The sequence below is a fragment of the Geotrypetes seraphini genome, chromosome 1 (genome assembly GCF_902459505.1).
Source record: "Geotrypetes seraphini chromosome 1, aGeoSer1.1, whole genome shotgun sequence".
Classification (NCBI taxonomy): domain Eukaryota; kingdom Metazoa; phylum Chordata; class Amphibia; order Gymnophiona; family Dermophiidae; genus Geotrypetes; species Geotrypetes seraphini.
This window is the reverse complement of record NC_047084.1, coordinates 467,979,445-468,006,774: the sequence shown is the minus strand read 5'-3', so window position 1 is coordinate 468,006,774 and position 27,330 is coordinate 467,979,445. Positions and strand designations below refer to the sequence as shown.

The window sequence follows — 27,330 nt, the reverse complement described above, 5'->3', positions numbered from 1 at the left end:
CTTCAGAAAGGTGGAAAATATATCCTAATAACTAAATGTGAAGTCCAGTTTGCCATAGGGCTTCTAGTTTGGAAACATTCACAATTTCCGGCCTGTTTTACAAAAGACCTATTGAATTGCAGAGTCTTTTGTAAAATATTATGGGGCTATAAGGAAATAAATAGGTATCTAGGCAAATGTTCATGTATATAAAGAATTTCATTGCTAAATCCTATATATATGTAAGCACTGGCACCTAGAGTACATGTATGGATGACCGTTTTCATTGCCTATGCAAGCTTGTGCACTGACAAACAAAAAGGTGTTTCACTGCCCCTGGGTATAAGTGTTATCAAATGATCTCCTTAGGCTTTATATGGGTTTGTAAAGCAGGTTATTGGCTCAGTTCTCTTTGCTCTGCATTCCAGCTTCTTCTTAAATCAGCATTGCTGAGATCTGCTTAGCAGCATCTTTTCACAAAATCTCTTTACTCCAGAAAGAACCTTCCTCACCTGTCTTTGGTTTTGTACCTAATTTGGCCTTCCCTCTGCACATAGGCAGCCTTAATACCTCCACGCAACTAGTGGACTGATAAGTGTTAGGGCTCAAAAGTTGTTAATGTCATCTTTGAATTCCCAGACTATCTGCCCTGCCTCTATCTGGGATAGAGCTACCAGAAGTAGGGAAGGGATCTTAATCATTTTTCTGAAAAAAGTGCTTTTTAATTGTGGCATGAAAGAGTGTACGACATGTGTAGGGTGTTTGCAATGTTCAGCAGAGAATGACACGGGGACAAATTTTTCCCCGTTCCCACGGGAACTCATTTTCCTGTCTCATCCCAGAGAGTTCTTTTCCTGTCCCTGTCTCATTCCTGCAAGCTCGGTTCTCATCTGCACAACCCTCAAACACTTTACAATCATAAGCGTTCGAGACTTGTGCGGTTAAGGCAGAGTTTACAGGAAAGGGACAGGGACAAAGCTTGCAGGAACGGAATGGGAAAATTGAGTTCCTGCAGGGACTGGGACAATTTTGTCCTCATGTCATTCTCTAGTTTCAATGTCATGGGTCACTGGTGGTTTGTGATGGGTCCATGACATAGAAAAGGGAATAAATGGGATTACACTCATCTAAAACCATCACACTAATCCTCTGTCATAGAGTGAGAGTGTGTATGTGTCATGGGAATGGGAATTCCTTTGGGGATGGAAGAAGTTGCAGTGGGATTCCAGCAGGAGTGTAGTCAAAATCTCTGGTGACTCCAGAATAGGGTTACCAGATGCCCAGCACTTTGTCTGAGTTTTGAAAACCTTCCTGTAAAAATCACGGGAGGGGGCATCTGTGCATGCACGAACGCAATACAGTGACATCACATGTGCGTGATGTCATCGCGTTGCATCCACACAGGCGCGGATGCCGTCTGGGGGCAGGACACATGCAAAACTTGGCAGGTCTGTGGGCATGGCCATGGGTCTGGATTTTTCTTCGGGAAAATCTGGTAACCCTATTCCAGAATGAGGCCTGGAATTCATTGAAAGAGGCAATTGAAATGCTAGAATAAAACTTGGAACATATTGAGTAGAGAATGATATGGGGAAAAATTATGTCCCTATCGCTGCCCCGTCCCCAGACCACCATCCCTTTCACCACCCCATCCCCGCCCTCTCATTCACCGCCACATCCCCGCCGTCTCATTCACCGCCCCGTCCCCACATCATCCATGCAAGCCTCAGTACTGCAATATTTAGCTTATTCCTTCCTTATAAATAAAAAAAAAAAAGGAAATCAATTGAATTTTTTTTTTTCTACCTTTGTTGTCTGGTTTCTGCTTTCCTCATCTTCTTATTCAATTCCTTCCATCCACTGTCTGTCTTCTCTCAGCGTCTTCCATTTGCTCTGTTATTGTGCCTCTCCCTTCACCCACCCCCCAATTGGTCTGGCACCCATCTTCTTCCGCTCCCCCCACAGTCTGGCATCTCTATCATCTCCTCACTCTGTCTTCCCCATTTCCCTTCCAGCATCTTCTCCCCAGTCTTGTCTTCCCCATTTCCCTTCCAGCGTCTTCTGTCCACTCTTGTCTTCCCCAGTTCCCTTCCAGCGCCTTTGCCCTACCACCACCCTTCCCTCTCGTCACCTCACCGCCCTTCAGCACCCCCTTGCACGGCCTGAGAATCCCCCTCCTTCCCCCTTACCTTCGCAGCGCGTTAGTAAAGTAAATTGCTCAAGCTGGCCAAGCCTGCCGGCCTGCCTGCAGTCGCATGTGTGTGAGCTTCCGCCCACACACACGCAACTGCAGGCAGGCAGGCTCGGCCGGCTTGAGCAACTTACTTTACTAACACACTGTGAAGGTAAGGGGGGGAGATAGATTTGGTAGGTAGGAAGGAGGGAGGGGGCCGTGCACGATCGGTGACCGTGCGCGTTCCCTCCCTTAACTACGGGGACAAGGCTATTCACCGCTCCACGGTGCCCGCAGTGAGCACTTTCCCCCCCCCATACACACCGTTTCGGTGGGTTACCCGCAGCTAGCCTCGAGTAACAGCCACCGTGTCATTCTCTAATATTGAGAGAGGCAGTTTGAGTGCCAGAATGAAGCTTGGAATACTCATTAGTTGAATAGTAAATACCATCCCAAAAAATCACAGTATTGGGATTGGGAGGAAACAGAGGACTGGGAGCAGTTAAATAATAGCATCGACTTCTGTGGGTACAGGTGGGGAATGGAATGGATCTTTGCAGATATGGGTTAGATTCCATTGGGGATGGGTGAAATTTATGTTCCCATGCAACTTTCTAGTTTGGAAGAATATAGGGTTACCAGATGTTTGGGAAAACCCAGACATGTTCTCTTTTTAGAGGGTTGTCCGGGTGCCCGGACAGTTTTTTGAAAAGGGGAGAGTCTATCCCGGTTTTGCCAGCTCTCCTGACTCCCCCACCTACCTCCTCCCTAGCTGCTGCATTGATTCTTTGGGTAGGCTGGCAGTGGCAATGAGGGAAGCCTGCTGCCGCCGGCCTACCCTGAAAGCCGCCTCTCATAAGAACATAAGAAATGCCTCTGCTGGGTCAGACCCGAGGTCCATCGTGCCCAGCAGTCCGCTCACGCGGCGGCCCAACAGGTCCAGGACCTGTGCAGTAATCTTCTAGCTATACCCCTCTATCCCCATTTCCAGTAGGAATTTGTCCAATCCTTTCTTGAACCCCAGTACCGTACTCTGCCTTATAACGTCCTCTGGAAGCGCATTCTAGGTGTCCACCACACGTTGGGTAAAGAAGAACTTCCTAGCATTTGTTTTGAATCTGTCCCCTTTCAACTTTTCCAAATGCCCTCTTGTTCTCTTATTTTTCGAAAGTTCGAAGAATCTTTCCCTCTCTACTCTCTCTATGCCCTTCATGATCTTGTAAGTCTCTATCATATCCCCTCTAAGTCTCCTCTTCTCCAGGGAAAAGAGACCCAGCTTCTCCAATCTCTCAGAATATGACAGGTTTTCCATACCTATTATCAGACGTGTTGCTCTCCTTTGAACCCTCTCGACTAATGCCATATCCTTCTTAAGATACGGCGACCAATATTGGACGCAGTACTCCAAATGCGGGCGCACCATCGCCCGATACAACGGCAGGATAACTTCTTTCGTTCTGGCTGTAATACCCTTTTTGATTATACCAAGCATTCTATTCGCTCTCTTAGCGGCCGCTGCACACTGCGCCGACGGCTTCATTGTCATGTCCACCATTACCCCCAAGTCCCTTTCCTGGGTACTCTTATTCAATAACATCCCTCCCATTGTATAGTTGTACCTCGAGTTTCTGCTCCCCACATGTAATACTTTACATTTTTCAATGTTGAACTTCATCTGCCATTTCGCCGCCCATTCTTCTAATTTGTTCAAGTCCCTTTGCAACTTTTCGCAGTCCTCTGTAGTCCGAGCTCCATTAAATAATTTGGTGTCGTCCGCAAATTTTATTATCTCGCACTTCGTTCCTGTTTCTAGATCATTTATGAAGATATTAAATAGCAGCGGCCCGAGCACCGAGCCCTGCGGGACACCACTCGTGACCCTCCTCCAGTCGGAGTAGTGACCCTTCACTCCTACCCTTTGTTTTCTACCCTCCAACCAGTTTCTGATCCATCTATGTACGTCTCCTTCCACCCCATGGTTCTTCAGTTTCCGGAGTAGACGCTCATGGGGCACCTGGTCAAAGGCTTTTTGGAAATCTAGATATATGATGTCTATGGGGTCTCCTTTGTCCATCCGTTTGTTGATCCCTTCGAAGAAGTGCAATAAGTTCGTTAGGCACGATCTTCCCTTGCAGAAACCATGCTGGCTGGTTATCAGAAGTTCATTTTTTTCAAAATGTTGATCAATGTTTTCTTTTATCAGTGCTTCTGCCATTTTCCCCGGAACCGAAGTCAGGCTCACCGGCCTGTAGTTTCCCGGGTCACCTCTTGATCCCTTTTTAAAGATGGGCGTAACGTTGGCTATCTTCCAATCTTCCGGGATCTCACCTGTTTTCAGGGATAAGTTGCAAATTTGCTGCAGTAGTTCCGCTATCTCCTCCTTTAATTCCTTCAGAACCCTTGGATGTATGCCATCCGGACCCGGGGATTTGTCAGTTTTTAGTTTTTCTAACTGCCTACGAACGTCCTCAAGGCTCACTTCTATAGATGTTAATTTTTCTGCCTGACTTCCGTTGAAGAATTGCTCAGGTTCCGGTATGTTGGACGTGTTTTTGTTTGTAAATACAGACGAGAAGAACATGTTAAGCCTTTCTGCCACTACCCTCTCCTCCTTCACCACTCCCTTCCTGTCTCCGTCGTCCAGCGGTCCCACTTCCTCTCTAGCCGGCTGCTTCCCTTTAACATATCTGAAGAATGGTTTGAAATTTCTTGCTTCCCTGGCTAGCCTCTCTTCATACTCTCTTTTGTAATGTAATGTAATGTAATTTATTTCTTATATACCGCTACATCCGTTAGGTTCTAAGCGGTTTACAGAAAATATACATTAAGATTAGAAATAAGAAAGGTACTTGAAAAATTCCCTTACTGTCCCGAAGGCTCACAATCTAACTAAAGTACCTGGAGGGTAATAGAGAAGTGAAAAGTAGAGTTAGAGGAAAAATAAAAATAAAATAAACATTTTAACAAGACAGCATTGATCTAAATACTTTGGAAGGTAGAAGAGAGGAGAGAAAGGAATAGAAGCAGAAGGGGGAGCCGTTGAACAGTAGAATTCTGGAGAAATTTAAATGATAGAAATAGAACAAAACAAAGACAAAAGGCAAAACAATAGATAAGATTAAAGATAAATCATAAGCTGGAAAGAAAAATAAAATAAAACTTTGTCTTCAATCCACGGTTTCAGCGTCAGTGATGAAGTGGAGCAAGTAAGTTTAGGAGGAGCGATTGACGTTTCCAGAAAGGGCTTCTTCAGGGAAGAGACTTGTCAGACAGTCCCAGGATGCCTATGTCTCTTCCCCTGCGATGTTCTCCCATCCATGCATTCCCTCCCAGACACACTGCCCGTGCCCCAGCCGCTCCAAGGAGGCTGCCCCAGATGAGGCCCACGGTGAATGCAGGATTCTCTCCTCTGCGGGAAAGCCGCCCGGAGCCAACAGTCAATCTTCTTAGCGGATTGCATGGGGGGAAGAGTTCACACTCTTGGTAGGATCGGGTCTGTGTGCTCTCGGTGGTTGTGGCTGGTCTCGTTGCTGCTTAGGTGTAAATGCAGTTGATCTTCACTGCTGCTGATATTTAAAAGCAGGCAGATTGATCTCTCCAATGGACTGCAGGGGGAGGAGTTCACACTCCTGGCAGGATCGGGTCTGTGGGCTCTTGGTGGTTGCGGTAGGTCTCGCTGCTGCTTGTATGTAAAAGCAGTTGTTTTTCTACTGCTGCTGATATTTAAAGCAGGTAGATTGATCTCTTAAACGGGATATAGGGGGAGGAGCTCACATGCCTGGTTGGATCGGATTTTGGCTTTCCGAACCTCACGGTGACATTCCTTTTGATGCTTCTTGTGCTCTTTCCAGTTCCCCTCAGTTTTGTCCTTTTTCCATTTCTTGAATGATTTTTTCTTATTGCCTATCGCTTCTTTCACTGTTTTGGTTATCCACGCCGGGTCTTTTGTTCGATTCTTTTTACACCCCTTCCTGAATCTGGGGATATACAGATTTTGCGCCTCGCTCACCATGTCCCTGAAGAAGGACCAGGCATGATTTACCGTTAGCCATGTTTTGGAAGTGTTCCTAAGTTTCTTCCTTACCAATTCCCTCATTGCTTCGTAGTTTCCTTTCCTGAAGTTAAAAGTTGTCGCAATGGATCTGTAGCAACTTCCTGTTCCCGCATAGGCAGGACTTGCAAAGAGGCAGCTTCCAGGGCAAGCCGGCAGCAGAAGGCTTCCCTCGTTGTTGCTGCGGGTCTGCCCGCCTGAAGATTCAATGCAGCGGCTGGGGAGGAGGTATGTGGAGGAGTCAGGAGCTGGAGACCGAGGTCTGCGGATCCTGCTGGGAGGTGGTTTTTGTATTGGTGGAAGCTCTGGTATTGGGGTGCGGTTGGGTGAAGAGGGAGAGAACAGCAGATCCTGGAATAGGGAGGGGAAGAGTTGCAGTACCATGGGGAGGGGCAGAGGCAAGAAGAGAAAGATATTGGTCCTGGGGTGTGGAGTACAGGAGAAAGGGTAAAGAAGGAAGAGAAGCTGGGCAGGGATGGAATATGGAGACAGGTATAGAAGAATGGCCTTAGAGACAAGGGAAGTAAGGATAGATAGGTATGAAGCTGGGACTAAAAGAGTGATGAGATGCAGTGGAGGAAAGATCAGGGCAAAAAGGGTACAGAGAATGGGAAAGGGGACTAAGGAAATGGGTGAAAGGTGGGGGGGTGGGCGAGCGAGAGTACTGGGGCCGATGAGAGTCAAGGGCAGGGCATGGTGGAGATGATGGGGGGTCATGTGTCCTCTTCTTTTGTCTTCACAAAAGAACCCTAGATGAATACAGTATGTATGTTTGTGTGTGTCAGCATTTTTGTTAATGTTTGTGTATATTAGTGTGTTTGTTATTGTTTATGTCTCTGTACATGGGTATGCATTGTGCAGATGTAAATGTATACATATATCTCAGAATCTGTGTAAATTTATGTGTATGTGTGTCAGAGCAGCACAGGATTGGTTATATTGTCTACACACCCCATTGTTGTGTCCATGAAAGCTTCTTGTCATTTCCTATTATCACAAACTCCTGAGGAGGTGTTTTATCTTCAAGAACCAGGGGCACAACATTTAAAGCATTTATACTTCTAAATGGGGTGCTTTTCCTAAGCTGTGGTAAAAAATGGCTGTCTTTGCGTGGGTTTCCCTCACATCCTAAGGCCATTTTTATTGCAGTGGCAAAATAGCTGATTTTTCAAATTTTGTATTAAGGGCAGTCCGAAGAAACTGATGGAGAAATGATGGACGAGATTAAACGCGACTGCAAGGGAGGCAACACAGTTATCATGGGCGAATTCAATTAACAGGGGCTAGACTGCAACCTAGGCACCTCCGGCTGAGGTAGGGAGACCGGATTCCTGGATGCTGTAGGCGACTGCTTCCTGTAACAACTTGTCAAGGAAAATACGAGAGGAAATGCAATTCTGGACTTAATTCTAAATGGATTACGAGGACCGGCGCAAGGTGTAGAAGTAGAAGGGACTTCAACCTGGACACAGGAGCAAAACATCGATCCAGAACGACGGCGACGGCACTGAACTTCCGAAAAGAGAATTACGAAGGGATAAGACTCATGGTAGGGAAGAAGATTAAGAAGAGGATAAGCAATGTAAAAACGCTAGAGCAAGCATGGTCCCTTTTTAAGGACACAGGCACCGAGGCGCAAAATCTATATATACCGCGTATCAACAAGGGATCCAAGAGGAAAAAGAACAAGGAACCGGCATGGCTCACTTTAGCGCAGGGGGTCTCAAAGTCCCTCCTTGAGGGCCACAATCCAGTCTGGTTTTCAGGATTTCCCCAATGAATATGCATGAGATCTATTAGCATGCAATGAAAGCAGTGCATGCAAATCTCATGCATATTCATTGGGGAAATCCTGAAAACCCGACTGGATTGTGGCCCTCGAGGAGGGACTTTGAAACCCCTGCTGTAGTGGTGAAGGAAGCGATCAGAGACAAGAAGACTTTGTTTAAGGAATGGAAAAGGTCAAAATGGATGAAAACTAGAAAAAGCACAAACAACATCAAAACAGGTGCAATAAGGCGGTAAGAGGGGCCAAAAGAGACTATGAGGAAAAAATAGCCAAGGAGACAAAAAACTTCAAGCTGTTCTTTGGATATATTAAGGGGAAATGACCTGCGAATGAAGAGGTGGAGCTGTTGGATGATCAGGGAATAAAGGGAGTGCTAAAGGAGGACAAAGCCATCGCTGACAAACTGAACACATTTTTTGCGTCTGTATTTACCGAAGATGATATACACAACATACTGGAAGCCGACAGGCTATAAGCAGGAAACGAAGATGGGAAACTGACTGGGTTGACGGTTATTCTAGAAGAGGTATGCAGGCAGATTGATAGGCTTAAAAATGACAAATCCCCTGGACCGGACAGCATCCATCCAAGGGTAATCAAGGAACTGAAAGGGGTTATAGCTGAACCGCTTCAACTAATAACCAATCTGTCGATCAAATCAGGAAGGATTCCAGAAGACTGGAAAGTGACAATTGTTACGCCGTATTCAAGAAAGGTTTGAGGGGAGATCCGGGAAACTACAGACCGATGAATCTGACCTCAGTACCGGGAAAGGTACTGAGGCACTGATAAAGGACCGCATCATTGACCACCTTGACAGACACAATCTGATGAGGACCAGCCAGCACGGCTGCAGCAAAGGAAGATCTTGCTTGACGAACTTGCACTTCTTTGAGGGGGTAAACAGGCAGATAGACAAGGGAGACCCGGTCGACATTGTATATATGGATTTTCAGAACACGTTCGACAAGGTCTCGCATGAACGACTACTTTGAAAAATTGCGAGCCATGGAATCGAAGGTGAAATACTCACATGGATTAAAAACAGGTTGGCGGATAGGAAACGGAGAGTAGGGGTAAATGGACAATACTCGGACTGGAAAAGTGTCACGAGTGGTGTGCCGCAGGGTTCGGTGCTTGGGCCCGTGCGCTTCAACATATTTATAAACGACCTGGAAATTGGTACGAAGAGCGAGGTGATAAAATTTGCAGACGATACCAAGTTATTCAGAGTAGTGAAGACACAGAAGGATTGCGAAGACCTGCAACATGACATAAACACACTCGAGAAATGGGCCGTGACATGGCAAATGAGGTTTAACGTGAATAAGTGTAAGGTGATGCATGTCGGTAACAAAAATCTTATAGACGAATACAGGATGTCCAGTGCAGTACTCGGAGAGACCCCTCCAGGAAAGAGACTTGGGAGTACTGGTCAACAAGTCGATGAAGCGGATAGGAAACGGAGAGTAGGGGTAAATGGACAATACTCGGACTGGAAAAGTGTCACGAGTGGAGTGCCGCAGGGTTCGGTGCTTGGGCCCGTGCGCTTCAACATATTTATAAACGACCTGGAAATTGGTACGAAGAGCGAGGTGATAAAATTTGCAGACGATACCAAGTTATTCAGAGTAGTGAAGACACAGAAGGATTGCGAAGACCTGCAACATGACATAAACACACTCGAGAAATGGGCCGTGACATGGCAAATGAGGTTTAACGTGAATAAGTGTAAGGTGATGCATGTCGGTAACAAAAATCTTATAGACGAATACAGGATGTCCAGTGCAGTACCAGAAAAGAGACTTGGGAGTATTGGTCGACAAGTCGATGAAGCCGTCCGCGCAGTGCTAGGAATGATTAAGAAGGGGATCATGAACAGATCGGAGAAGGTTATCATGACGCCAGACCTAGCCATGGTATGCCCCCACCTGGAATACTGCATCCAGCATTGGTCCCCGTACATGAAGAAGGACATAGTGCTACTCGAAAGGGTCCAGAGAGCAACTAAAATGGTTAAGGGGCTGGAGGAGTTGCCGTACAGTGAGAGATTAGAGAAACTGGGCTTCTTCTCCCTTGAAAAGAGGAGACTGAGAGGGGACATGATCGAAACATTCAAGATAATGAAGGAATAGACTTAGTATATAAAAACAGGTTGTTTACCCTCTCCAAGGTAGGGAGAACGAGAAGGCACTCTCTAAAGTTAAAAGGGACAGATTCCATACAAACGTAAGGAAGTTCTTCTTCACCCAGAGAGTGGTGGAAAACTGGAACGCTCTTCCGGAGGCTGTTATAGGGGAAAACACCCTCCAGGGATTCAAGACAAAGTTAGACAAGTTCTGCTAAACTAGAACGTACATAGGTAAGGCTAGATTCAGTTAGGGCATTGGTCTTTGACCTAAGGGCCGCCGCGGGAGTGGACTGCTGGGCACGATGGACCACTGGTCTTACCCAGCAGTGGCAATTTTTATGTTCTTATGTACTAATGTTGCTACCATGTTTCCCCGAAAATAAGACAGTGTCTTATATTAATTTTGGGTCCAAAAAACGCACTAGGGTTTTTTCCCTGCTCTAACCAGGCTTTTTGACCTGGAACACAAGGCATCTGGGAACCAACATCCAGGGGAACTAGATGGAGCTAAGCCTGCGGCTCATATGCCACATGGCACGTGGAACACGGATGATCCTTGAGTCGCCATCCAGTGCAAATCTGGCATGAATTTAAAGTATCCTGGCCTGAGGAGTCCATCCCACCTGATTTTGAGCTAAATTGAGGTGTTTTGAGGCAGATAGAGGCTTTTATTTCCAAATCAGGAAATCCAAGATAGCCATCGCTGCAGCGATTTTAACACCAAAAACAGCCCTGGGTAGGGAACCCTGGATCTTGCCCCAGAACCCCAAAAACCCACTTTTCCCTTCCCCGCCTTCCCCCCCTTCCCCCCTCCCCCCCGATTTCAGTTCTAAGGCTGTCAGCCTTGTACTCATTGTGCCATGTAGGTGCTGGGAGCTGCTTGTGCTGAAATTGCAGTTAGCTTCTGGAAGAACTGCCTCAAACAAGCCTGGAAACCAGACTGCCCCCACAACCCCATGACCGGTCTGAGACCTCAACCCCCACTGGACCTCGTGCGTGGAGTCATGGGGAAGAACAACAGTCGGCACCAATCCTGGAGAAAACTGCCATGGAGCAGAACCTTGGGCAAACCTTGCTCCCAAAGGAATAGTCCCTGAGCTCTCAAACTTTTAGTGCAGACTGGCTGCAGGCATCTGACCTCCAAAGACTGAGCTCTCCCACAGCCAGAGATGTTCCAGAACTGGGAGTCTCTGCAGCACTGAAAAGATTCACGATTAGATAGAAAAAGCCCCAAAATAAAAGGAAAATAAACACAAGCAGAAGAGACAGGCTCCTACCATCTTGCTTGTAAAGTAACAAACTTAGGAATTAGAGCACAGCCCAGAAAGATGGGAGGCGGAGCAAAAAATTCTAATGAGGCCCTCTACACAAATTCTCACAGGAATAGATTGACTACCCAAAGGTCCAGGAATGATGAAATATCAAAGCAATTAAATATAGTACAATTATTAGTCATTAAAAAACAAGAGCAAATAAAAATAAATAAATATTACATAAGAATATAATTGTCATACTGTGGAACAGGGAGGAGGACAGGAGAGTTGGCGATTGTGGCCAATCCAGGTCTCAAATACCTGGCAGGATTCCATACAGTAGCAATATTCTATGCTTCTTATTCTCAGGGATAAGCAGTGAAACTTCCCAAGTTTTCCTGAATAATGGTTGTAGACTTTTCTTCCAGGAATGTATTCAAATTTCATTTTTTTTTTTTTAAATTACAAAATATTTTATTTAGCAATTCACATATCTGTAAAAATTCACTAAGGAAAAAGTACTCTACAGGCGTGTACTGCTCTGCAATTTCTAAAGAAATGCTTTTGATTACACTTCTGCTTCCTTCCCACTTACACTCAGGACTGCAGAAAAAACATGCAAACACCACCACCTACTCTTCAGTCCCTCAGGCACCTGATGTAACACTAGCTTTACTCAGGCAAAAGACCAGTTCAGAACAAGTGGAATAATTGCTTGTAAATTAATGTAAAATTTTCCATTTGGTTATCTGATGGCTACTTCTGGGAATGGAGAGATTCAAGTCTGGCTTTTCTTCATCAGAGGTTCCTGAGTGAGGTTCAGGCATCTATCAGCCCTATTGAGCCTCTTCTAGCTCCCCTTCCTTTTTAGCATCTCTATGTACATCTGAAGAGATTTCTGAATGGAGTCTCTTGTGATAAAGCTGACAAAATTCTTTAATGTTGGCTTCCCTGTGAGTCACCAAGTGGTCCAAGCTTGGCTTTCTCATCATGGATTTGGTAGTCTGTTGAGCATGGTCTAGAAGAGTTAACCACTGTGCCATCACAGCAGAAGCAGTGCTCTGAACCTTATCCTCTGCCACTACCTCATCCACAAGGCCTATTTTCAGTGCATCAGTCGGGGAGTACAGCATGCCAAGTTGAAGGGAACGCTCTGCAGCCCTGTGCCCAATAACTTCTGTTATTACATCCTTAATCCAAAAAGGTGCAACGATGCCCAGCTGTGTCTCATTGAGTTCAATTGTGTACTTCTTCTTGTCAGCTATGATTCGATAGTCACAGCTCAAGGCCTTTAAGCAGCCTCCTGCAGGACTGGATCCATTGATGGCAGCTATCGTCACCATGCTGGACTCATAGAGTTTCAGCCACATCTCTTGCACAGCTCTCCAGAATCCCCCAGAATGATCTGCATTCTTTCCACTCATCTCAGTTATATCCAGCCCTGCTGAGAAGATTCTAGGAACCGCAGATGTCAGGATGACACTTCTGCAGCCCCAATCAATTTCCAGCTTCTCTAGGTTGATGGCAAACTCATTGAGCAATTCCAGGTTGAGGCTGTTCACAGGGGGACGCTTCAGCTTCATGACAGCCACCCCTGATGCCTCATCCATCTCTACTGAAATGTAATAATAATAATAATAACTTTATTCTTCTAGGTGTTACTGAACTGCCTTCTTTAGCTTGACAGTAACTGTAGCACCTGGTTTGTGATCTGGCCATGTTTCTGATGCACACCATAAGGACTCAGTGTTCCTGGCCGGAAACGGGCAGCGGGAAACCGCAGAAGGGCAGCCATCTTGCTCGGGAGGAGGGCTGGTTAGGAGCGAGGCGTGTAGTCGTCAGTTTCGAGAGACGCACCGCCCTCCAGGCGAGAGTGAGGCTGCGGCGTAGCAATTTCATGATTTTCTCGCTCACTTGGGTTAGCATCAGTGTTGCCAGTTTTTGGGGGGACGGGTTTGCTACTGGTATCAGTTCTCCTCTCCACACTACAGTGATGGCAAACTTCTCGTATTCAAACTTTTTAACCCTAGCTTTTATCACATCCTCTGCAACAGTTTCCAGAGCTTAATTATGCATTTTGTCTGATTTGTTTAAATGTCTGATTTTGTCCAATTTGTTTAAATGTACTACCTAGAAATTTCATGGTGTGTCCTCTAATCTTTGTACTTTATGAAAAAGTAGACAACTTATTCACATTACCTTTTCCACTCCTAAGGATTTTCTAGTCCCCTGTCATATCTCCCCTCGATGGTCTCCTCCAAATTGGTTGCCCTCTACCTCCCTAGCCTTTCCTTTTGAGGCAATTTCTCCAAATGGGGTTAAGTTGATCTGTGGTGCAGTTGGTTGCCTGCCTGGGTGATAAGCTTGCTTATTATCATTGAAGTCTCGACGGCCTGCTTTGAACTGACACGGACACGGTTTTCTACCGTTTTGGACTGCTACTATGGGTTTTTTTTCAGATTGGACTTTAAATTATTTTTATTTTATGTTAGTTATCTTGATTTCTTTTTCTTTGGTTTGTTATTGGACTGATACTATTCATTTATTTGTTATGTTAATATGTTGTATGTTTAATGTGGTGCTTTAGTTAGATTGTGAGCCTTTTGGACAGATGGGGAAGTTTTAGGCACCGAATTACTATTACTATTGTAACCTGTTCTGGGCTCCTGTGGAGGACGGGCTATAAAAATGAAATAAATAAATAAATAAGTTTGTGCATCATCGTAATCATTTTGTTCACCCTTCTCTGTACCTTTTCTAATTCTGCTATATCTTTTTATTTACCTTGTTAGCAACTGTCAATTGATAATAATGCTATTCTTTTTGAATCTACTTGAATAATATTAAGGTTTTTTCAGTCTGGGTTCTATGCTGACTTTAGATAAGCAATAGAAACTCTTCTGTTTACTTTAGCTTCATTGACTCGCGGGATTCCCACTAGAGGTCATGGCAACCATTTTGAGCCAGCAGGAGCAACTTTTCTCGAGCTATGGCACACTAAACCTAGTGTCCGTGGCTCGATACAGCCGGAAGTGTGCAACATCGCCATGATGACATCACAAGCATGATCAAAGGTCTTTCAAACGGGCCCTGCGCTAACAGTGGGAAAGTACCACAAAGGAAAAGGTCCCAAGAGGAGGAGTGACACTAGCGATGGCTGATTGCCTACAGGATATGCCTCTCGCCGTGTGAGGCATGACCTGTAGGCAGTCAGCCAGTGCCGGCACCTCTCCTCCTCACCAGTGTGTCGTGGCAAAACTGAAATCTCAGGAGGCACACAGTTTACGATACACTGACCTAGATTGTAAGTTAGGCTCGAAGGGGACATCTACAGGTGGGTGGGGTGAGGAGTGGAAACTCCTGGTCTGAGGTGAGGGGAAGGAGCCAAACATGACAAAACACAAATTTTCAGCTTCCACTGAAAACACACAATCAGTTTTAGTAAAAACTGAATCCATGGCTGCAGCCTTCCAGCCAAAACTGAAACAGGGCAGAAAAAGGATTTTGGGCCAGTTTTGGCACCATAACTGAAACTGAAATTCTGTCATCGACTACAAAGTCTGCCTTTTGAAAAATCATACAATCACACCCAAGTCCCGCTCTTCTGTCGTGCCTTGGATACAAATGAGGCCTTAGACAGTGTAATGTGGTACTACCTATTCTGTACTCTCTCTCCAAATTTGGAATTCCATCCATTGATATAAACATGATTTGCTTCCTTTACAGAGAGCATAGGGCATGAATTTTGTTTTCAGCACTGCACTTCGCGCAAGCTTATTGACTTCAGGATTTGGATTTTTTTTAGGATTTTGAATACACTTTCCACATTTGTGAAAGACAGTCTTTTACATCTTGGATCCCTGAGGAGGGCGTGTTTAGCCGAAACATGGCCCGTGTTGGGTCCTTCTAAAAGACACATGTGGATTGAGTTTTTACTACTGTTTTAGTGTTGCTATTGCTTTTATCAAGAAAATTACGAATTAATTATCTCCAAGGTCCGAGAACATTGTATTTCCACAGTCTCGTTTGTTTGGGTTTATTCATTTCCTGTGGAAACTTGGGTCTTCTTGCTTTTGCTGTTCCTGTAGATTTAAAACAAACAGGAGAAAATATTTCATCACTCAATATATAATTTGTTGCTGGAGAATATGGTGAAAGCAGTTAGCTTAACAGGGTTTAAAAAACGTCCATAAGCCATTATTAAGATGGTTTGGGGAAATCCATTGCTTATTCCTAAGATAAGCAGCAAAAAATTTGTTTTTCTTTTTGGGATCTTGCCAGATACTTGTGACCTGGGTTGGCCACGGTTGGAAACAAGATACAGGGCTTGATTGAACTTTGGTCTGTCCAGTATAGCAACTCTTATGGTGTTAAGATTACTTTTGCTGAGAGTGCTAATCACTCTCAGCACAAAACCGATCCTAGGAGTTCAAGTAGTAAAGTAGATCTACAGATCCAACCTAATAATTATTCACAGGTTCTGAATCTGATGGTCTACTTCTACTACTATTTATTATTTCTATAGCGTTGAAAGGCATAAGCAGCGGTGTACATGTAACATGCAATAGGCGGTCTCTGCTTAGAAGAGCTTACCATCTAATTTGGATAGATGGGACATATAGGGGTTGTGGAGTTTCTTGCAGAGAGAATGATAGGATGGTCTATATATAAATATGGAATAACAGCAAAAAAGGTTATTTTTCTATAGTTGCATTATTTGCTAATCCCTACATTTTATTCAATACATTTTCAAATGACTCCAAAAGCTGTAGATAGCAACTGCCCCAGAGTAACTTTGTTTGACAATTAAGTTAAAGTGTTTGACTTCCCAAGAGATTCCCCTTAATGCACCGGCACAGTTTGACAGCACTGAGGGGCCACTTAGTTATCCCACTATATCGGTGGTTCCCTAACCTAGTCCTGGAGATACCCCAGCTAGTCAGATTTTCAAGATATTCACAATGAATATTCACGAGAGAGATCTTTATGCTGTGCAGGCAGTGTGTGAATGTATCTTATTGTGGACATCCTGAAAACTCGACTGGCTGGAGTGCCTCCAGGACCAGTTTTGGGAACCACGGCACTACATGAAAGAGCTGAGAGATAATAGCAGCCTGTTTCACAGACTGCTCTCTCTGCCATATAAAACTATGCTGGACTTAACGGTAATGGTGCATGCTCCACTCCTGAGAGAATTATTTCACAGTGAAATGCAGAATTTTTGTCTAATTTTGAAAAGTTGATTTGGCATGGCTTCTGGCTACAAGTACTTGTACATAAGCTTTCCATTTGCTCCAAGGAATAGAGATGCTCAACAGGCTTGCCGCATCACTCCTACAGACACCCAACCCTTTATGCACAATCCAATCCAACGTACTGTATTAGTGGGAATAAGGAGGACAGTGCGCACATAAAGATGTGTGGTGGTCCTATCATTTTCATGCTGATCTTTGGGAAAGAATGAAGTTGTGATAGGAGCCCAAATGTTATCATCACCACAGTTGTGTCTGCTGGGTTTGGGTGGTGGTAACACAAGACTAGTAGTAACATACAGTATTTATTTCATGCTGTGAAGTTCGCCGTGGAATATTTCTGGAAGAAGAAACTGTTGAAAATGCATAAAGAAGCCAGGTTAACAAAGCAAAATTAAACAGTTCTTCCTGTTGCGAAACAAATCAGATGCAGGTAACAAGATCTGGAACCCTTACTACACACATTGCAACACTCAGTTACAAAGAAAGACTGGAGAAACTGGGGCTCTTTTCCCTGGAGAAGAGGAGAATTAGAGGGGATATGATAGAGACTTACAAGATCATGAAGGGCATAGAGAAAGTGGAGAGGGACAGATTCTTCAAACTTTCGAAAACGAGAGGGCATTCGGAAAAATGAAAAGAGGACAGATTCAGAACATTTCAGTGCTAGGAAATTCTTCTTCACCCAACGGGTGGTGGACACCTGGAATGCGCTTCCAGAGGGCATGATAGGACAAGGTACGGTTTTGGTGTTCAAGAAGGGTTTGGACAATTTTCTGAAGAAAAAGGTGATAGAAGGGTATAGATAGAGGGCTACTATATAAGTCCTGGACCTGATGGGCCGCCGCATGAGCGGACTGCTGGGCATGATGGACCTCTGGTCTGACCCAGCAGAGGCACTGCTTATGTTCTTATGCATTTACGTAATGTTTACATTTTTCTCCAATGTGTGGATGGGAACCTTTCCTTTCTGTTACTGGCATGGAGGAGTGACCTAATGGTTTGAGCAATGGACTGAGAACCACCAGGAAAGCCAGGATTCAAATCCCATTGAAGGTTTTTGTGATCCTGGGCAAGTTGACAAATCCTCCATTGCTTTTAGGGGACAGCGAAATGCCTATTCTGTGGAATATGTGACTAATGATGTATTTAGTAGTAATTCAAGAAAAAACCGAAAATGGAGGTGAACCATCGACTTGACAGATTTACATCCAGTTTAAAATCTTTTCTCTTCAAAGATGCGTTTGATGTATAATTGTCCTTTTAAGGGTGGGTTTTTTTTAACCTTTTTTAACTTTACTGTAGTTCAGCCTTTTGACTAAGCTTTCTTTTTGATTCCCCCCTTTTGTTTTTACCTATTTTTGTTTCTTTTGCTTCAAAAATTGTAGTTCCTCCCCAGTCCCTTTTATACCAGTTTGTTATAAAAGTCAGTGGATTTGCTGTCTTATGTTTTATTTTTATGTTGTTTTAGTGGCTCCCCCTTTGGTTGTCTATTTTTTAATTATTAACTATGTACAACCACCTTGAATTTTGATAAGGCGTTATATTAAATTTTAATAAACTTAAAACTTGAACCTTCCAAATTAAGGAGGACGCAGCAGATGATCAGAACCTTAGTTTATTGGATCTGTTATATTCAAGATCCAATAAACTACATTTCTGGTCATCTGCTGTGGCCTCCTTAATTTGGAAGTCCACTTTTAGGGGGTTTTCTGTGTTTGCTTTTATGGGCATTTTTTCCCTCCGCTCTTTGTGCCATCGAGTCGTATTCGAGTCCTAGTGACTTGACAAATTACAGATCTAAAAAGAAATCGGTTATGTGTTAGACCAGTTGTTGTTTTCAACATGTCCAGCCATCTGATTGCAGGTTGCCGTCTTTGCCTGGTTCCTTCAATCTTCCCAAACATAATGTCCTTCTCCAATGATCTTTTTCCTTTGACATCATGACCAAAGTAAGACAGTCATAACTTCATCATTTGGGCTTCGAGTGATATAGCCGGTTTGATCTCTTCCAGAATAGATTTGTTTGTTCTTCTGGCAGTCCATGGCACGAATAAAATCCTTCTTCAGCTTTAAAGCTCAAATGAGTCAATGTTTTTTCTGTCTTGTTTCCATAGTGTCCAGCTTTCGCATCCGTAATTGACCACTGAGAAAATGAGTGTGTGGTCAAGTCTGATCTTCATTTGGAGTGTTATTTCTTTGCTTTTGAATACTTTGCTAAGAGCCTTCATTGAAGAGCGACCCAGTGCAATTCAGCTAGATTGTTACTCTAGAAATATCTATGTCCAGCTAAATTCATTACACAAAAATTTTAAAATATATGCATGTCGGTGGTAACTTGTCCAATCCAAACTGAGGTGGTCATGGCCCTTTATAGTAGAGGTAGGCAATTCTGGTCTTCAAGAGCCCCAGGCCAGTTAGGTTTTCAAGATATCCGCAAAGAATATGCATGAGATAGATTTGCAAGCGCTTCCTCCTTGATATGCAAAGCTATCTTCTGCGTATTCATTGTTGACTGCCTGGGACTCTTGGGGACTGAAATTGCCTACTCCTGCTTTATGGGAATGTGACATTCTTGAGAGGATGCTACACTGATTTGCTATTGCCTTCTGTAATCTGCAATAATGCCCTAGTGGTCCCATCTGTTCATGAAATTCACCGCAAAGAATATAGGAAATCTATATTCTACATGCTTGCACCACAGTTATGGTAACTTTTTTCACCACAAGCGGTTTTGGTTAGGAGCAGTGATATCATCACTGAAAGTTTTTTGTGCTTTGGAATTGTGTCAATCACCTACAGCAGGGGTCTCAAAGTCCCTCCTTGAGGGCCGCAATCCAGTCGGGTTTTCAGGATTTCCCCAATGAATATGCATGAGATCTATGTGCATGCACTGCTTTCAATGCCATATTCATTGGAGAAATCCTGAAAACCCGACTGGATTGCGGCCCATAAGGAGGGACTTTGAGATCCCTGACCTACAGCTATTATGCTTAAACAGTTCACAGATAATCATCAGGACCCCTGAGGAAGGCAAAGTTTTGTCAAAACACTGCCCTTGTAGGGTCCAGTTTTTATGACAAATCCCGTGAACATCGATCATATGGTGAAATGACTGTAACATATCTGACACAGACTTTTTGTTGTTATTATTTGGCAGTTTGGGAACAAATAAATATTAGCACTAGATGCTTCCTGTACATCTAAGAACTTTTGTTCCACTTTTTGTGTCTTTGGATTCATTGATATTGTTGTGGAACACTGGGCCTTTTCTCTAGGTTTTGTGTTTGTTCTTTCTCCACAGTTATGGAACCTGAGCAACTGCGAGGGCTTGGTGATGTTGACTGTTTCAAGATTTTGTTGTAAATGTTTTTGGTTAGGGAGGTATATCAATGTGATTTTCAAGATTTTTTCTTTCTTTTTTTTTTTTTTTTTATTAAGGGCTCCTTTTACTAAGGTGTGCTAGCGTTTTTAGCGTGCGCTAAAGATTAGCATGCGCAAACCATACGCTAAATGAAAAATACTAACGCAAGCTCTATGGAGGCGTTAGCGTTTATCGCGCGGGGCATTGTTGCGCACGCTAAAACCGCTAGCGCGTGCTAAAGATAAGCACGCACAAACCACATGCTAAATGAAAAACACTAATGCAAGCTCTAGGCAGGCATTAGCGTTTAGCGCATGCGGCATTGTTTTGCGCACTGAGCGCGTGCTAAAACTGCTAGCGCACCTGAGTTAAAGGAGCCCTAAGTGTTTTGAAGTTTATCAAGTAATTGCTGTTTTAATGTATTTGTCTGTTATAAATTATGTATGTTTGTTGGAATCCACCTAGAAATGTTGATAGAGTGGAATATCAATTGTTTAAATAAATAAAAGATATACGGGCCTCTTTTACAAAGCCGCAGTACGCTAACGGCCCCAAAGCCCATAGAGATTTAAAGGGCTTCAGGGCTGTTGCCGCGCGGCAGCCGCTTGTGCGGCTTTGTAAAAGAGGCCAATAGTTATCCAGATATTAGTCCAGGGGTCTCAAAGTCCCTCCTTGAAGGCCACAATCCAGTCGGGTTTTCAGGATTTCCCCAATGAATATGCATGAGATCTATGTGCATGCACTGCTTTCAATGCATATTCATTGGGGAAATCCTGAAAACCCGACTGGATTGCGGCCCTCAAGGAGGGACTTTGAGATCCCTGTAATTAGTCAGACCTGATCCTACTACTGATCGTTTCTGTAGACCAGGGGTAGGGAACTCCAGTCCTCGAGAGCCGTAGTCCAGTCGGGTTTTCAGGATTTCCCTAATGAATATGCATTGAAAGCAGTGCATGCAAATAGATCTCATGCATGTTCATTGAGGAAATCCTGAAAACCCGACTGGACTACGGCTCTCGAGGACCGGAGTTCCCTACCCCTGCAGTAGACTTCTAGATATATACAGTGCTGTACACATTATGTGCAGGATTCAAAGATCTGGTGTACTTGGGCATTACCAAAGCAGTGTTGCTGATAATACCCAAGATATTTTTGGAAGTTAACAGAGAAGAGTTTGTAACTTGGGTTACAAACAATGACAGAAGGGAAGCCTGTGACTGGTAGCTGGTTGGGGGTAACCCTCTCCCAAATAATCAGGAAGTCGGCATGGATATCTTTCAGGCCTCCTATGCATATTTTCCACTGACTTGCTTCTGCAACACATAAGCAAGAACCCAAGGTTATGAATTGTCAGGTTGAGTCCTGATTAGAACAGCCAGTTAAAATGCTTTGTTTAAGGGGGACTATGTTACAATATTTGCAGCATCCACAGGTTTTTAGGTTCAAACTGTCTGTCGGTTTTCTATATTTTCCAACTCCTAGATTAAGAGCAACAAGTTCAAGTCTTTTTTGGATAAACCCCCACCTCACCTCATTCCCAAAGTGATAAATTTAATCTCTCTGCAATAGGGGCTGTCAAACAAAATCCTCAGGACACACCCTGCCAGTATGATTTTCAGGATATCTGCAGTGAAAATCCATTGGATAGATTTCCATGTGCTGCCTCCAATGTATGCAAATATATTTCATGAATAATCATGAAATTCAGGTTAATTTGTATGGTAGTACGCAGTATTGAACATTTTTAAAATTACTTTTCACCAAAATTAGCATCAAAGATTAAAAACAAATTGATATAAATTCAGAACTAGTTAGGAAATGACAATCAATAATTGTACTTTCTCTCTCAGGAATGTTTTAGTCTTAATATTGACTCCCTATCCTGATAAGACAAAGGACACCAGAAGTAAATCTTGATGATATTTCATTCTCTGAAGATTCCAATATATTTAATCCATTGACGCTTCAGCCATTTCGTTTCAGTAGATGTTTTATAATAAATCTTCTGCAAAGGTGGAAAAATGTATTCTGGATATTTTAATACCAATTGAAGACATCTATGAAAAAGATCTCTAGCTGAAGTCAATCTGGACTGCAGAAAATTTAAGAATCTTAAATTTGTGCCTCTATGCATATTTTCCAGATTTTCATTTTTTCTTAGCAGAAGAGTCTCATCCTGAAATAAAACAGTATGTGAAGATTTTAATTCAGCTACAGTTTAACCAACTGCTTCAATCCCTGATGGACGCTTTTCATAGTAAACCACAGCACCTCAAGGATTACCAGGCCACTCATGTATGTTTTTTTTTGTTTAGTCATTTATTTAAAAATTTATATACCGTATATTACCTATATGGTTTACATAATAACAAACATATAATATAAAACAAAACATACATATTTCAAATAGTACAAATCATCATACTTTAAAAAGATATTTTTAGATCATTCTAAGTACACTTCTCCCTCCGTATTTGCAATGATAGGGATTAACAGACCCACGAATACAGAAAAACCATGAATAACTTTTTTATATGTTATTTGTGGTTTTCTATTAAAAACCATCTTGAATATGGGGAAACCGCAAATAACATGGTGGGAGGCCTGGTCTGTTCCTGAAGGAGAGGCAAAACACGGGAATCAGCGATTTTCTCTGTGCAAGCTGGGAATCAGTGCTTGGAAAAACACGCTAAATCTTGGATGACGGAATTTGGGGGAAGGAGCCTGCAAGCTAAAAATCGCGAATAATCAAAATCGCAAATGCAGAAACTGCAAATATGGAGGGAGAAGTGTATATAGTCTCAATACAAAAAAGTATTAACAAATAGTTGGGTTTTTAACACTTTCTTAAAAATTCACCCTAGCAACACAGAAATGCAAGATTCCTGGCAGTGCATTCCAAAGTTTTACACCCGCTACTGACAACATGACCGCACCAATCTTAATATGGGAGACTGGCAGTTACCCTCTGAACATAATCTCATACTATTTTCTGATCTCAAACTTCTTTTAGACTGATAGATTTCAAAAAAAACCTTGAAAAACAGTAGGAGAAACATAGTACAAAATCTGATGTATTATGGAAAGAATTTTGAATTGTACTCTTTGCTGCATCGGCAACCAGTGCAGTTGCTTCAAAACTGATGTTATATGAGTCATCATCCTCAATTATTTCACACTTTTCCAACAAGAAAAGCTCAAAGCATGTTACAATAGGTTATGGTTTACAATTTAAACACAGTAAATACATCAGGAAAACAATTAGATTGATGTAGTCATATACATAAAATAAATACTATCAAGGGATTAGCTGCAATGAGGTAGAACTGTGGGAGAGTAAACATAGGGTAATGTTTGCTGTGTTTAATGTGAATCAAGTTTTTGTTCATTCCCTGCAGCTCTATGAACCAGGGATTTAATAATCAAAGCGCTCAGCCTACAGCTGTGGACCAAATGTTGCTTCAAAGAGGCATGTTTTAGTTATTTCCTGAAAACTAGATTCACAGTAGTAGTAGTAGTTTGATCTTTGATGGCAGAAGTCCATAGACTTGGGACTGATCCTAAAAAAAGCTCTCTTTCTATTGCATGTAGATGGAAATGTTTATATGGGGTCTGATAAACTGCCAAGCTACAGTTGAGCATGGTCACTAACGATCATCTAGTCTAAAAACAAATGGAAGCTATCTAGGGCTTCCTTCTGTCTGATTGAAGGCTGAACAGAGTGTGCAGAACTCAGCAGCTTGGGTTCTGATGGGAAAATCACGCTTTGAGCACATCACTCCAGTTTTAAAGAAAATGCATTGGATCCCAATTAGAAACATAGAAACTGACGGCAGAAAAGGGCCAAGGCCCATCTAGTCTGCCCATACCAATGTCCCACCCCCTAACTCCCTCCTTGAAGAGATCCCCCGTGCCAATCCCATTTTTTCTTAAAATCTGACATGCTGCTGGCCTCAATCACCTCCAGTGGAAGACTATTCCAGCGATCAACCACTCTTTCGGTGAAGAAATATTTTCTGGTGTCACCATGAAATTTCCCACCCCTGAGTTTTAACGGATGCCCTCTTGTTGCCATGGGACCTTTTAGAAAAAAGATATCTTCCTCCACCTGGATACGGCCCGTGACATATTTGAACGTCTCGATCATGTCCCCCATCTCTCTGCGTTCCTCGAGTGAATATAGATGCAACTTATCCAGCCGTTCCCCATACAGGAGATCCTTGAGTCCTGAGACCATCCGGGTGGCCATTCTCTGAACCGACTCAACTCTCCGCACATCTTTGTGGTAATGTGGCCTCCAGAATCGTACACAGTATTCCAGATGGGGTCTCACCATGGATCTGTACAAAGGCATTATGACCTCGGGTTTACGGCTGACGAAGCTCCTACGGATACAACCCATGATTTGTCTAGCTTTGGATGAAGCTTTCTCCACTTGATTGGCAGACTTCATGTCTTCACTAATGATCACTCCCAAGTCTCGTTCTGCTACAGTCCTTGCTAGGGTCTCACCATTTCAAATACAATTTAAGTGCTAAATTGGGAGGTGGCAAAGGTTGTTCTTCGGGGGGCGATTATCAGTTATACTACTCATGCCCGTAGGATATGTGACAGAGAAATTTTGAGGTTGTCTCGACAGTACTAGAAAGTTGCAATTATGGGGGTTACCCTACAGTCATCAATCGGCAGTCATTGCTGGCCATTCAGGTAGCTTTGAATGAGAAATTACATCAAAGAACCCATAAATCGTTGCAATATTTATTTGCTTAATTGTCCAATGTGAAAGAAGGAAAATAATTGTCACGCTACAAGAAGCAGGAACCAACATAGTGAATAAGGACGCAGCAATTTGTACCATTTTTCAGGATTTCTTTGCTCAACTGTACTTAGCTCCCCAGATTGCCGAGGTACCTTTATTTAGATCAGTGGTTCCCAAACCCTGTCCTGGGGGACCCCCAGCCAGTCGGGTTTTCAAGATATCCCTAATGAATATGCATGAGAGAGATTTGCATACCTGTCGCTTCCATTATATGCAAATCTCTCTCATGCATATAAGAACATAAGAAGTTGCCTCCACTGAGGCAGACCATAAGTTCATCTTGCCCAGCGGTCCGCACCCGCGGCGGCCCATCAGGCATAATTGCCTGAACAGTGCCCCTGACTAATTTTGTAACTGCCTCTAATCCTATCCCTATAACCTACCTATACTCCTATCTGTACCCCTCAATCCCTTTGTCCTCCAGGTACCTATCCAAACCTTCTTTGAAGCCCTGTAGCGTGCTCCTGCTTATCACATCCTCCGGTAGCGCGTTCCATGTATCCACCATCCTCTGGGTGAAAAAGAACTTCCTGGCATTTGTTCTAAACCTTCCCCCTTTCAATTTCTCTGAGTGCCCCCTTGTACTTGTGGTTCCCCATAATTTAAAAAATCTGTCCCTGTCTACTCTTTCTATGCCCTTCATGATCTTGAAGGTTTCTATCATGTCCCCTCTAAGTCTCCGCTTTTCCAGGGAGAAAAGCCCCAGCTTCTTCAGTCTGTCAGTATATGAGAGGTCCTCCATACCCTTTATTAGCTTAGTTGCTCTTCTCTGGACTCTCTCAAGTACCGCCATGTCCTTCTTGAGGTACGGCGACCAGTACTGGACACAAGAAGGACATGGTGATATCTTGAAAACCCTACTGGCTGGGGTCCCCCAGGACAGGGTTTGGGAACCACTAATTTAGATGGATTGGACTTGATTTTTCTAACAGATAAGCAGCGAGATCTCCTGAATGCGCCTATTCAGACTGAAGTTCAATCCATCAGGGGTGTAGACACAGGTCGTTAAGGAGCTGGGTTTGTAAAGAGGAAGGTTTTTACGGCTTTCCTGAAGTTCCAAAGACTGTCTAGTGATCTAATGGATGGGGGGATGATATGCCATAATCTAGGTATGTAATGAGAATAAGAGCGTCTTCCAGCTGTCTCAGACGTGAGTGACCGGCCAGATGGCAGGATCAGCTGTTTTTCTGTTTGAGATCTCAATGATCGGTTGGGGACATAAATTTGTAGTTTTGAAGCTATGTAGTATGGTTATTCTGGCTAATAGAATGACTCAGGTACTCCCCTCTATATTATATGATTCTCAAGTTTGTTAAGAGGACATTATGTGGCAAAGAATCTGCGATGCATTTTAACATCCCTGGATTATTGTGCCTGGAAGGACTTATCACCCCTATTGATTAGTTTTGATGTTGAAAAGGCTTTTGATAGGGTACGATGGGATTTTCTTATTTATTTTTTATTTTTTAATCCCAGGAAGAAGACGTGGATTTCCCCAAGTCCATCTCTTTTTTTTTTTAACTCTTTATTAATAATTTAAATGCATTTTAAAAAAACATCCATCTTTTCTATTCAATAATTAAATAGTACATTAATTCATTGTAAATCTTATTTCATAATACATAAAAAGAAAAAAATCAAATTTCTTATACAACTTCTCTAAGCAGACCCTCCCTTCCCCCCTCCCCCTCCCATCCCGCCACCCCAGTGGGAGGATGTGTGCAGGAGATTCATGAAATATAAAAATATTTTCAGTTTTGAGTTAGCTATGGTATTATCCTTTTGGAGTCTAATCCAAGTTTCAAATGCCCCCCCAAAATTATATTATAGCTATGAAATTGATTTCTCCGAAGAGCGGTCTATTTTGACATTTGTTGTATAAATTGAATTTTAGTCAACAATACTTGAAATGCCGGAAGATCTGGTTGTTTCCAAGCAGATGCCATAACAAGTCGACCTGCTGTCATTATCAAATGTATCCATTTCTGCTGCTTGAATGGGAGATCATCTGGTCCTATATTCAATAAGCAGCACCCCATAGTCTTAGGGATCATAATACCTAATACTTCCTCTATAAAGGAAGTCACTTTGTCCCAATAGGCCTGTGCTTTAATACAATACCACCATATATGCTCAAAGGTACCGACTTCTACACATCCTCCCCAACATTTATCTGATCCTTTACCATACATAGCCCACAATCGTTCTGGAGTATAGTACCAACAAAAAAAAAATAAATCTTATAACCATTTTCTATCATATTACTTGCTATAGTACCATATAGTAGGGAGTGCATTATTTTAGACCATTCTTTATCAGTATAGCATTTACCAATGATCTCTTCCCAACGCCGCCTATATTTCAAAGGTGGATGAAGATGCTCCAATTGTACATTATATAACCTGGTGATATTGCCCCTCCCACTTTCTTTCATCATGGCTCTCTCTAAATTTGATTGTTCAACAGTAACTAGTTCTTTAGAAAGCCCTTTTTTAATATAGCTTTCAATTTGTCTATAG

At 43.1% G+C, this 27,330-nt stretch overlaps 1 protein-coding gene and 1 pseudogene across 5 annotated transcripts in view; one reads left to right on the top strand and one right to left on the bottom strand.

The window, feature by feature from the left end:
* Nucleotides 1-27,330, top strand: part of CDK16 (cyclin dependent kinase 16) — a 110,784-nt gene that overhangs the window by 15,686 nt on the left and 67,768 nt on the right. The window lies entirely within an intron of this gene.
* LOC117359262 lies at nucleotides 12,227-13,171 on the bottom strand (annotated as a pseudogene).